The sequence below is a fragment of the Benincasa hispida genome, chromosome 6 (assembly GCF_027475165.1).
Source record: "Benincasa hispida cultivar pf3 chromosome 6, pf3_genome.v1.1, whole genome shotgun sequence".
Taxonomy (NCBI): domain Eukaryota; kingdom Viridiplantae; phylum Streptophyta; class Magnoliopsida; order Cucurbitales; family Cucurbitaceae; genus Benincasa; species Benincasa hispida.
Genome location: NC_143483.1, coordinates 32808363 through 32821902, shown reverse-complemented (window position 1 = coordinate 32821902; position 13540 = coordinate 32808363).

Here is a 13540-nt window from a genome sequence, read left to right as displayed (position 1 = left end):
GGTTCTCCGTCTGAGCGTCCGATCTACTAGTAGTGACTGTTCTCTGTCTGGGCATCTGATCCATCAATAGCATATGTCCTCCGTTCGGGCATCCAATCAACTTTTCGTCCGTTTGAGCATCGATCCTTCCATTCGTTTGAGCGTTAAATCTTCTTCGTTCGAACGTCATCCTTCTCCATTCTCCATTTCGTGTGTACGTGTCTCAGTTCGTGAGGATTGATCTCTAGATCTAACCACTATTTCAAATCCGTTTTTGATCCCATCCATTTCGATTCGTTCCATTCGTGGTTATTGTCACTGTTGGGGATGATGCCCTAAACTCTCGTACAGTTTTGAAAAAACATTTGTGATGTGTAATATATGATATTTTCTTCATTTTTGTCTATGGACATTGGATGTTTTATTTTCTTTACCACAAACCATAAACTAAGATCCCTTATTGTCGTTTATAACTTAAGCATGTATATGGAGACATACAAGTGGATAATGTCTTAAGTGATAACCAAAATAGTCTGTAGTATATGGATATAGGAGGGAAACCTTATCCTGGTAATGCTACGGATGTGACCTGCTTTGTAGAATAGTTACAAGTGTTGTGACTTGCTATAGATGGTCTGATCCTGATCATTCATGTGGAGACATGCGAGTGGAGGCGTCCTATACAAAGGAGTTTGTATAAGATTGAACCATGAAGTGTTATAGTCTCATTATATAACGTCGTTCATGACAGAGACTTCACTTCACTAGGATGACCATAGGTAACATGACCTCAATCCTGAGTAAGTTGGAAACTCCTACCTTTAAGAGTGGTCCTTTGATTTGCATGGATGTGAGTGGCCAGATCACCGACTCAAACCTACCACATTGGGGATTCGTCTAATTTGGGAGCTAGGAACTCAGCTACATAAGATGAAGTTCACACATTCCCCGAAACAGGGGTAAGTAGATAGATTGCTCCCTTAAGGACTGATTCCGGGGCTTGAACGACGTGGCGCTACACACATTCTCATGGCCTAAGAGGTGTCCACACATAGTAGGACTATGTTGTATTGTTCATTAGAAGGATCGATGATACTTAAAGAGTTAGATGTAACTACAAGGGCAAAACGATAAATTGACCCAGTTGTACTTACGAGCATCTGTGAAGGGTTATCGTACTATTGATTGGTTATATTCGATGGACACAGAAATATATCTGTGGTGAGAAGATTGCAGCTGTTGATCTTTAGTGAAATGCCTGGCAGTTAACGGATGGTGGATCTCGTGGCTAAATAGTTTAGTCAACTATTCACGTACTGTTGAAGCTTCGAGCCATAGGTCTATAAGGTCTCCTTGGTAACTCAATGGATTCAAGTCGAGAATCAGTTTTTGAGTCAGTGTGAAGTGTTCAAATTGACAAGAGAGGGTTTGATTATATATGATATGATTAAACTGGTTAATTATATATGATATGATTGACATTATGTATGAGATACATTTGGAGGAAAATGATATAAATGTGATTTATATCTAAGGGAGAAGAAAAGACTATGGTTCATATGTTGCATTTGATGTGATATTAAAGCATAGGTTAATGAATATAATATAATTATATATATTATTTATTTTTGGACAATTATAGGATAATTGTGTTGACATTTTCTCCGTAACCGTGTGATAGTGGGAGGTTGCATTCAGTTTTCGTAACTGAAGAATAAAATAAAAATCATTTTCATGTTTGCAAGAGATCAGAAATTCACTCATGTTTTGGTGTATACTGCCTATCGCATAGTAAACCAAGAGCCTACATAATAGCTTAAAGTTTCTAAATGATCGTATACACGTGTGCGTTCTTCTAAACGATCGCATAGGATTTGCTAAACGATCGTCTAGTTTTTTTTCCTAAATCACGCTCTCGAGCGTTTACTAAACAATTGTCTATACGATCGCGACTCTTTTACTAAACGATCATTTACCTCTACCTAAACGATCAAGCATCATCTATACGATAGATACCTGCCTTCTCCCACTTGCTTGGTCGTGGTGTACGATCTTCTCTTCCTCCTTCCCTCTACCAAATCCAACAGAGCCCACACCTCTTGAATTCTCACACCGAGAATATTGAGGGTTCTAAGTGGGGGTGTCCTCCCTACTGTCGTGTTCGTGAGGAGTCTGTTCATGGGTAAACGAATGGGTTTTTGATAGACGATTGCTTGGACGTTCTCAGCGCGAGCGAGATAGGCTTCCATGGACGATAGCGAGATTTTGGTGAAGAAGAGTTCTTCAACTGGTATGTATTCGTTCTCTTGTAGTTTAATTGTTAAAAGCATGCTGGTAATTTGTTGTATATTGCATAACTAGTCTGATAGATTGTGAATGTGGTAATTCTATCACAATAAGTTTGGAACGATCTCACTTCCACTCAGAAGTACTCTTTGATAAGATTTCCTTCAGTCACCAGATCCAACGCCATCCTAGATTCGATCAGGTCTGTTCATTCTCTCGACCGTCGAAGCACTCGTTGAAATGCTCGTTTGTCGAAACGTCTATCTGTGGAAATCCGAGCTGAGCTGAGCCATCCCTCCAATTGAGCCAAACCATACCGTTCCATATGTGCTAAGCCAAGCCATATCTCACAGTCAAGTCAAGCCATATCTCCCAATCGAGCCGAGTCGAGCCATATCTTCCAGTTGAGCCGTCTTTGTTTATTTTCCTTTATCATGGAAAAAATGATATTTTTCATTCTATTAGCACTATACTTGATGGCATCAACTACATAACTTGGGCTTACCAAATGAAGAGTTTTCTGATCGACCACAAGTTATGGCGGATTGTTATCGAGGATATTGTTCAACCTGTCAAAAGTGCCACCGAAGAAGATAATAAGTTTATTGAAGGATTGGGGGAGTGGAATAGCAAAAATCACCAGATCATCACCTGGTTGGGTAACACTTCCATCCGAGTCATTCATACCCAATTTAATGTGTTTAGTACTGCTAAGGAACTGTGAGATTTTCTATTTACACGGTTTCAAACTATTGATCTAACTCACTACTATTAGTTGCACCCTACTATGGTTAGCACCAATCAGGAGGCTAGGCAATTTGTGAATGAATATCTGGCCATTCTTCAACCCATTTGGACTTAGTTAGATCAGGCCAAAATTAGTCCTGTTCATCTGCGACTTATCAAGAAGGTGGGCAATCTGTGAATGAGTATCTGGCCATTCTTCAACCCATTTGGACTTAGTTAGATCAGGCCAAAATTAGTCCCGTTCATCTGTGAATCATCAAGGTTCTTATGGGGCTCCGATCAGAATATGAATTTGTTCGTGTTACCTCGTTGTATCGCAATGTTGTGCCATCTCTTAATGCTACAATCCAGAAGATTCTTTTTGAGAAAAAAAGACTTGGGCTGGTCTCCTCGATATCAACTGATGTTGCTCTCGCCACCACTCACTCACGCTCTTTCGTTGAGTCAATTTTCTGCAAAAAATTGCAAATCGCTCGATCATAAGTTTGCTAATTGCCTTACCATTGAGTATAGGTACTGCCACAAGCGTGTACATATTTTAGACAGTTGTCCTACCAGACCGCCTTGTCCCCTAGGTTATATCACTAAGTTGAAGAATTCTTCTAAGCTTAGCTCTCCATCTGTTGTTATCACTGCGACGTCTTCTAATGTGACATCTTCTACCTCTTCGAGTCTCCAGATCAGTGATCTTCAGGATTTGCTCAAATAGGTGTTATCATTCAATTCTCTTGCTCTTGCTATCACGCCAGGTACATCTTAGCTCCTTGATTAAACTTATTGCAACCATATGACTTAAAATATTGCTTTATTGTCTTCCTCCAACCCTGTCAAATCTCTTCCTTCTGTTCACTTCACTGTGGTAACCATATGACCATTTCTAGTATTGGTACTGTTAATACACCAACTATAACCCTTTTTTATACTTATTATGTCCCCAACCTGACATTTAATCTTGCTTCTATTGATCAATTGTGTGACCTAGGACTCACTATTTTCTTTTCCCCTCATGGTTGTCAGGTTCAGGATCCACGGATGGGTCAAATACAGGTCCCAAGGTGGGATGGTTATTTGAGCTCACATTCTTTTAACCACCCATTCTTCCATCTATATTCGCTAATGTCGCTGATATTGGTACATATCGGTGGCATCTATGTCTTGGTCATGCATCATCTGACAAGCTTCGTAATTTAATTTTTGTTGATAGTTTGAATAATGTTTCGCAATTCAGTTCTTTTGACTGTTAACATTGCAAACTTGTGAAGCAACCAACTCTATCTTTTTCTACTTCTGATTCATTATCTGATGTCCCATTTGGTCTTGTTCACTTTGATATTTGGAACCCTGTACCTATTTCTACTGTCAATGGTTTTCGATATTTTGTGTTATTTATTGATGACTATTCTTGTTTTACTTAGATATACTTTCTTAAACATCGTTTTCCCCTATCTCACATCTACATTGAGTTTGCCAAAATGGTTCACACTCAGTCTTTGTGCACCATCAAAATTCTTCGCACAGATAATGCAATGGAGTATAAAGACACTCACCTACTTTCTTTCCTCGAACCCTAGGCTCATCTATGTTGTTTTCTTGACTATGAAACTGATCATAAAAGGGTTCTAGTGTTGGGATCCTATTTCAAAAAGGTTGCATATCCCCCATCATGTCTCGTTTTGGGAGCACCGTATGTTCTCTAGTCTTTCTTCTTTTCATGCTTCCCTTACTAGCCCCCGTCTGTTCTTCACTAATCCCTCTACTGGTTTCTTCCCTGCTTATGATTCTTTGTTTGTCTCTGAGCTGATTCATCTTCTTCCACCAATGCACTCCCAGATCTACTATTTGCCCCTGGTGCAGAACCAGAACCTACCCCTGTTCGCCGATCCACTTGGGTAATTGGCTAAACTCTTTTAACCGAATTAACCAACATTCACTAACTACCGAGTCACTCCACTAAAGCCCAATAGATGCAGTCTCCTCACTATATATAATTTTTTGTCTACTTGATTTAACCATGATCAGTAAGTTGATCCTTCATGGGTTGTTCGCATTTACACTTGGGTCAAAATTACCATTTTGCCCCTGTAATACATCTTGCTCCTTAAGTCTCCACTAATCCACTAATGAACAATTGGTTTATAGTCCTACCAATAAATCAAGTCCCTCTCAGTCATATAGAGGGTGGACCCTTGTTCAAAACTAGGAGTCAGTACTTATGAGAACAACCTATCTGCTAATCTTGAAAACGGGTAGGAGTGAATTCCATCTTGTAGGATATGTCCCCAACTATCTACCCGGTCTTATCCCTGATGGGAGGCTTATTGAGCGACGATGTTGAGCCATTGTAGATTAAAGGATAATCCCAAATAAAGAAAAGTTCACAGTAAGCTTAAGATTGAGATTGAGTTACCTTAGGTCATTGAGTGTCCCTAAGATAAGGTATCCAACCTTATCCTTATACTTATAAACTGTTTTGGCTATATACTAAAATGTGATCCTCTTTTACGTCTTTACTTAAAGTTCAAGTATTCATGCTATAGCCAAGGGTTTGCTAGTTTATTGGATTCAAGCTTTACAAGTGCAATTTATACATTCAATAACAACTTTATTAAATAAATTTCAATAACATCTTTATTGTAAATAGAATATGTTTAATGTTTAAAAACTATGAGTTTTAGGACATACAACCCAACAAACTCTCACTTGGACTAAAAACTCCAGTGGAGTATCATACATACAAATATATACAACATTAAGTATGAGAGTATAAATATAAATACAATAAACTAGGACATTACATACCCATGAATTTTCCCACTTGCCCTAGATTTATGAATCTCATAGTTCTAGTCCAACTAGGTGATCCTCAAACACTTTAGCCGTAAGGGCCTTTGTAAATGGATCAACTAAATTGTCTTTAGAGGCTATTTGCATGACAATCATGTCTCCTCGGTGTACTATCTTCCTAATGAGATGATATTTGCACTCAATGTGCTTCTTGCGCTTATGGCTCCTCGGTTCTTTGAAATTTGCAACTACTCCATTGTTATCAAAATAAAGGGTGATAGGCAGATGCATGTTTGAAACTACTTCCAAATCGGTTAAGAACTTCTTTAGCCATACTGCTTCTCTTTGCTGCTTCAGATGCAGCTACATACTCTGCTTCCATGGTGGAGTCAGCAATACAATTTTGCTTTATACTCCTCCATACTACAACTTCTCCATTAAGAGTGAATACTGATCCTGAAGTATGTTGGATCGATATGGCAACCCTAGAGAGGGGGGGGAGGGGGTGAATAGGGTTTAGTTAAACTTTTTTTTCTAAATTAACCCAATTAAACTAATTAATACACTTTTTATAAATGATAAGAAAAATTCAATTTATGCAACAAATAAGATGACAAAAATGTGATAATTTAATTCTATCAAATTTTAGCAAATAAATAAGAACAAACTAAAACATACAATAAATTGCTTAAATTAATTGCAAAAATAAAAAGGAAAGAGTTAGAGAAGAAGACACCGTAATTTTTATAGTGGTTCGGTCAAACTCGACCCACTTCATTCCCCAAGCGCCTCTTGGGAATTTGAATAAAATCTTTCCTATTCTTTCCACGGATTAGAGCCCAACTATTACACCATCGTTCTTTTTACGGGTTCAAGAGAAACCCGATCCTTTCCACGGTTTAGGATCAAACTGTTACAAATGTTGGAATTTTTTAAGAACACAATACAACTCTCACTAGAGTGGATTTACAAGTTTAAGTACTCAACAAGTTTATCCTCACAATACAATAACACCCTCTCAAGAATAAGATGAAAAGAAAACAATTGGGAACTTAGGGAGAGCAACAATGAAACTTTTGAGTTTTGGAGGATTATGAAATGTAAAATTTGTTGGTTTTAAAATTTGGAGAGGAAGATGGTTTATATAGAGATGGAAAATTTTTTAGAAACCACAATTAATTTGGACCATTGGATTTTGGAAAAGAAAAATCAACGGTGGAGATTTTAAACTAAACTAGTCGTTAGATACATACAAAATATAATATTAAATTCCTTTTCTTTTGAAATTCATTTTCTTTTTAAAATTAATCCAAAAAATAAAAAAAACATACAATGTGTAAATAAACTAGCCATTAGACACAAACATAAAATAATATTAAATTCATTTTCCTTTTAATTCATTTTCTTTTTAAATTCATTATTTTTAAAGTCAATCCAAAAATAAAAAACATATCATGTATAAAAAACTAGCCATTAGACACAAACATAAAAAAATATTTAATTTATTTTCCTTTTAAATTTCTTTTTAATTTCAATTTTGTTTTTATTTTAAATCAATCCAAAAATCAAAAGTCCATCATATGTTAATATCCACCATTCAACCAATATGCTGCCACATGTCTACATGCAAATGGTCTGGTTATGTCACATCATCCACCACGGTATTTTCTTTATAGATTTGTTTCGGTCATATCGTCTTCGTTTTAGCTCCGATTTGAGTGATTCAAGAGGTGTTGGAATCGTTGTTACGAGCTCTACGCTATGGACATATTAAAACACTAAGATTTTCAGTAATTAAAAAATGAGTTTGTTATCATCAAAATATTGATTGATTAATTAATTAAAATTAATTAATTTGAGATTAAGGGCAAAAAAACCAACAATCTCCCTCTTTTTGATGATGACAAACCATTCAAGAAAAATAGCTTGAAATTCATGTAAACCATATGTAGCACATAATAAAATTCAACATATCACCATAAAGATCATTCTTGAAATTCACTCAAAAAAATAAATTCTCCCCCTAATTAATACAATCAAAATCGTAACAAATTTATAGCATATTTTTCTTAAACTTCTCCCCCTTTGGAATCATCAAAAAGAATAATTAAGAAAAAATTTAGAACTACATAAATGTTTCCCTTAAAAACATGAACATAAATTTAGCACAATTCCCCCTAAGAATATTAGCACATGCTTTCCATATCTCCCCCTATCAAAATACCTTCTAAAAGATTTAACAAGTAAAATTATAAAATCAAGAGGCATCACAACGAATAATACCGAGCTCAAGCCTATTTTTGCAAAAGTTTTCTTCATTCAAAGGCCTGGTAAAAATATCCGCTAATTGATTATTAGAGCCTACAAATTCAAGAGTAATATTATCATTTTGTACATGCTCTCTAATAAAGTGATGCCTAATATCAATATGCTTAGTCCTAGAATGATGTATAGGATTTTTAGTCAAATTAATAACACTAATATTATCACAAAATATAGGCACATTATCAAACTTTAATCCAAAATCACAAAGAGTTTGTTTCATCCAAAGAATTTAAGCACAACAACTAGCAACTGCAATATATTCCGCTTCGGTAGTGGATAAGGCAACCGAATTTTACTTTTTACTAAACCAAGAAACTAAGGAACTACCAAGAAATTGACAAGTCCCACTAGTACTCTTACGGTCAAGTAAACTACACGCAAAATCCGCATCGGAATATCCTACTAAATTAAATTCAACATTTCTAGGATACCATAAGCCTAAATCAATAGTATCAAGCAAATATTTAAAAATTCTTTTAACAGCATGTAAATGTGATTCCTTAGGACAAGATTGAAATCTAGCATAAAGACATACACTGAACATAATATCATCGGGTCTACTAGCGGTTAAATAAAGTAAAGATTCAATCATACCTCTATAAGTTTTTATATCCACACACTTACCTTTTTCATCCTTGTCAAGCTTAGTGGATGTGCTCATAGGAGTTGTTGCAATTTTACCTTCATGGCAAAGTGTTTGACATATAGTTTAAAAACCCACCTTAGGTTGTGCAATTATTCATGCATCATGTATTAAAAATGTTATAATCTAGCATGAAGAAATTACATGAAAGCATGCGTGTGCATCATGAAATATAAGAGTTATATTTTGCTTGCAGTGAGCATTATCATGCATCACCCTTTTATTATAACTGTTATAGTCTAAGAGTGAATCGAAGCATGTTATGCTTGTTTCATTGTTGTTTTGTATAAGCATCATATAAAAGAAGTAGCAATGAATGAACAATGCATTGAGCATGTCACTTAGGCTGTTTATAATCGTTATGAATGTCTTGCATGTCTTATCTTTGCATTATGGTTTTGGTTGTTTTCGTTTATAAGTGTTATAAAGGAAATTAAAACTAAAATCAATAAGAAAGAGTTGCATACGGTCTTAGAATGAACTCAAGTTTTTTTAAAAGGGTTTTAAAATTGGATTGAGATAGACCTAAGTTCAAATGGTTCTACAGAGTTTAGTAACCTAGATTAATCTTTTAAAATCGGTTTAATAGGATTAAATTGGTTGGCATAAAAGATTAAATTTCTTTTAAATCTATCTATCAGAGACCTTTTGTCTAAGACGGGTTTTGAATAGGCTGGGGTTCTTAAGTTGACAGAAACAAAACACCCTTACCTGGGAACCTACCTAAAAAGGTGAATTAGATAGATTTTCTACAAGCATGCGACAATTGGTCAAAGACTTCGTTAAAGAGTTTAATGGATGATGTTCAAAAGTCGTTTAACTATCCAAGGTAAAAGTTACTCTTGGGCAAACCTAAAAGTCACTTAGTTAAAATCCTTAGCCGTGTTTTTTTTAAGTAAACTAAACCCTAGGTTATAAAATACTCAGTGGGAGGAAGAGATGTATTTGATATGTCTATGATTCCACTCATGTTTCTCCTTGTATTTTCACACCGTGAGATTCAGACTTGGTCTTGTGGTGCCCTGGGAGCATCCCCCTTCGGATGGTGTTTGCCTGAGTCAATATCAAGGTGGACGGAAAGAGTATTTATAGTAAGTGGGTGAAGGGTGTGTGTCAACACATCCTATGGTCTCTGTCATTGGTTTACACCATGAGATCATTATGTACTCCCTCATGGCGCCCTGGGAGCGTCCCCCTTCAGATGGGTTTTGTGCATTTGGTCAAGATCAAGGTAAACTTCAGAAATGGATAGGGTCGCTTTAGGTTTTGCCCCAATCGAATTTTTTCCCTTTGGATTGGCTACTTGGGGCGGATCTCTAGGGCCTAAAATGGCAGGTCACACATACAGGAGATTGTTAAGTAAGTTAACGATCTCTTGGCCAAATCAATGATTGCTAGTCATTATAGGAGCATGAGTTGTTCTGGTATTAATGACTGATTGAGAACTTCTCAATTCAGAGGAGGGATAATTGACCTTCCTTCGGTGGCTTTTGTCCTAAACCTTTGAAGCGTCATTGCAAAACTAAATGTCACACAGGGTTCATATTAGTTTTGCTAGAACCTTATTGGATGTTGTTTGTTTTACAACGAGTATTTGTTTAAAACCTAACGTAGGTCAATGTATTTTTCTTTTCAGCAAATCGTTAGTATTTTTGTTAGTGTTTTGAAAATGACCGATTACACACAGTGGAAAGGATCGTGTGAAATGTATTTCATTGCAAACAACCTCGAATTTTCCATGGTTGAAGAGAGTCCTCAAGTCCCGACCCTTGATGCATTGCGAAGTGTTCGCAATGCATTGAGTTGTGGATGAAGGCTAATTCGGTGGCTCGACTTCACATTTTGTCTAACATATCTAATGTTTTGGCCAAAAGGGTTGAGAACATGGTCATTGCATGTGAGATCATGGACTCGTTGCAAGATTTGTTTGAACGTTAGTTCTTACTTGTCGAGCACAAAGGGATGGATGATGATAAGGGGCAGAAATGCACGCTATTACAGTGTTAAATTATAAAACAATGTAGAGTTGCGATGATAAAAATATACCATAATGCGTCCAAAAGCATTAAGTTCACAACATTGCGATCGCATGCGTCCATCACATGAAAACAGTTAACTTATGTATTTCTGTGCAGAAAATGTGTTGACGCAAGGCGAAAAATACGATCCAAAGAAATCAACGACCAAGCGCATCAAGAGATTGTGTTAATGCAAGGCTATGCAATCATTTGTGCTTGTGAATATCTGCTCGAGAAGGTTGCAAGCCGGCGCATCTTGGTGGCGCATCTAGGTGAAAAGCGTAATAAATCACGATGAGACAGAAAGCTGATGACTGTTGATTCCGAATTAAGTTGACAAGCCGTTAACGATCTACTGTAGCAAGTACACTCAACTTTTCAGTGACAAATATTCGGCATATCAGACAGAGAATTATTGCCATCCCATCAGTGCAATCATAAGAGAGAAGAATCCTTTCATTCCGAAGCTCTATAAATACCGGAGGCCACATTTAGTGAAGGAGTTCGATAGTTAGATAATTTTCCATATAGATAGAAGTAGCCTTGTTCATAGTTTTTCTTTTACTTAGAAGGTGGAAGCGAGAGAAGTGAAATTTTACCGAGAGAACGTTATGGTGAACTTGGAAGAGTGTCGGAAGCGTCGAGATCAGAGAGAGGGCCAACTCCTGCGAAAGCAGGAACATCTTTTAAACAGAATAGAGTTAACAGTGTAAAAGCTTTGGGAAGCAAGGAATTGCTACCAGGTTTTCTATCCTTATCTTCCATTGTCATTTTATACTCTGAACTGATTTCTAGAAATGGAATTTACATCTTTAAATTTTTTCACTCTCTGTACATTACGCATAAGCAGCTAAATCTGTTGAATGGGTTGAGAAGCACTTAGCTAGCATAACTGGGATCTTCATTCTATGCGATTATCTTGTATTATGTATGCGTCATTCGTCCATTAGAGATACTCGGGAGGGTAGTTTAAGGATAGAACCTAGGCTTGGAAAAGTCAGGTTAAAATCTAGGCTCGGGAGAGTCAGATTAGAAACGCATAATCAAGATATAGGAGCTTAGGAATAAGCGTTGTTTGCTATTACCGTATCACATGCATTCTAGAGATAGGTTACGATTGTATGTGGTCACCTTGTCCTTGTGTGCATCTTGCATCATCGCAAAGGCAAGAAGTAGAGACTTAGGAATAAGCTCTATAGACATTATCGCATTCATCGCATGCGTCCTAAAATTAGGAGCTACCGCATCTGCATTAGAAAATGATTTGTTGTCGCATGAGTGTAGCATGATCGCATAGTTTGAACGTATTCTCGGGAAATGCTAGCTAAAGACCTTCTAAACCTGTTCCTCCGCATATTCAGTGTATCTGTCGAATAATCATTCTTTTCTCAAATCCGTTGCATACTTTTTATACTTCAAACAACAAACTAACCAAACCCTTAACTTATTTGTTACCGCAAAGTGATCTAAAAATTACTACCGCATATTGTTTTCCTTTGTCTCTAAGTTCGACCCTGAACTTACCAGGAAACTCAGTAGAATTTATACTTGGGTCCTGCTGAGAAAACTTGTTGCACAACGCATTTTCCATCACTACAATCCTTCCATTATTTCATCGCATCAAATAACGCATCAAGTTTTTGGCGCCGTTGTCGGGGACTTTGGCAAGACATCGTGCTAACGGTAATTTTTATGATTTCTTTGCAGCTTTCAATCTCTAGTAAATTACGACCCAGCGATTGAAAGAACGTTCCGACGAAGACCGAGAGATAGACGCCAACAACAAAAGAAAGATAACATGGCAGAACAACCTAGAAATGGAGCACCAAATGAAAATAATGTCATGGCAAATCCCATCTTATTGGCGAACGACCGTAATAGGCTCATTCGGGACTATGCGTCACCCAACCTCTACGATTTCTCCCCAGAAATCATGAGACCCGTGCTTGATGGATTGTGATTCGAAATGAAACCGGTGATGATGCAAATGATCCAGACTGCTGGACAGTTTGGAGGGAGGAGTGGCGAGGACCCGCACGCCCACCTTTAAAGCTTCATAGAGATCTGCAATAGTTTTGTGTTCCCAAATATCTCCACCAAGGAAGTTCGACTAAATTTATTTCCATTTTCGTTGTGTGACCAAGCACGAAAATAGGCGTATTCTCTCAAACCGGGGGAGATTACTTCACGGGAGCAAGTAGTAGAGAAGTTTATGAAGAAATCTTTCCCACGACGGGAGAATTCTAGAAGAAGGAAGTTAATAACCAATTTTGAACAGGACATGGACGAATCGCTCAGCGATGCTTGGGCAAGGTTTAAGAGGCTGGTAAGAGACTGCCCGCACAATAGATTACCAGACTGCTTACAAATGGAGATTTTTTTATCACAGATTAAACCCTGTTTCACAGACCGCTGCCAATGCGGTAGCCGCTGGAGGTCTGCTAGATAAAACGTATGATGAGGTTTAAGAGGCTAGAGAAAGCGATCAAAGATAGTGACGCGAACAATGGCGTTATCGCATCCCTTCAGAGTCAGATGACTGCGATGATGAACTTGATACAGGGAATCGCAATCAACAGCCCAACAACGCATAATGGGCAAGTGAACGCAATCAACCAGATGACCGCAAGGTGTGCTACTTGCGGTGAAGACATGCAATGGAGGAATGCCCACAAAACCCACAGTCAATTTATTTTGTGAAGAATAACCCATTTTCTAACATGTATAACCCTGGGTGGAGAACCCACCCCAGTTTCGC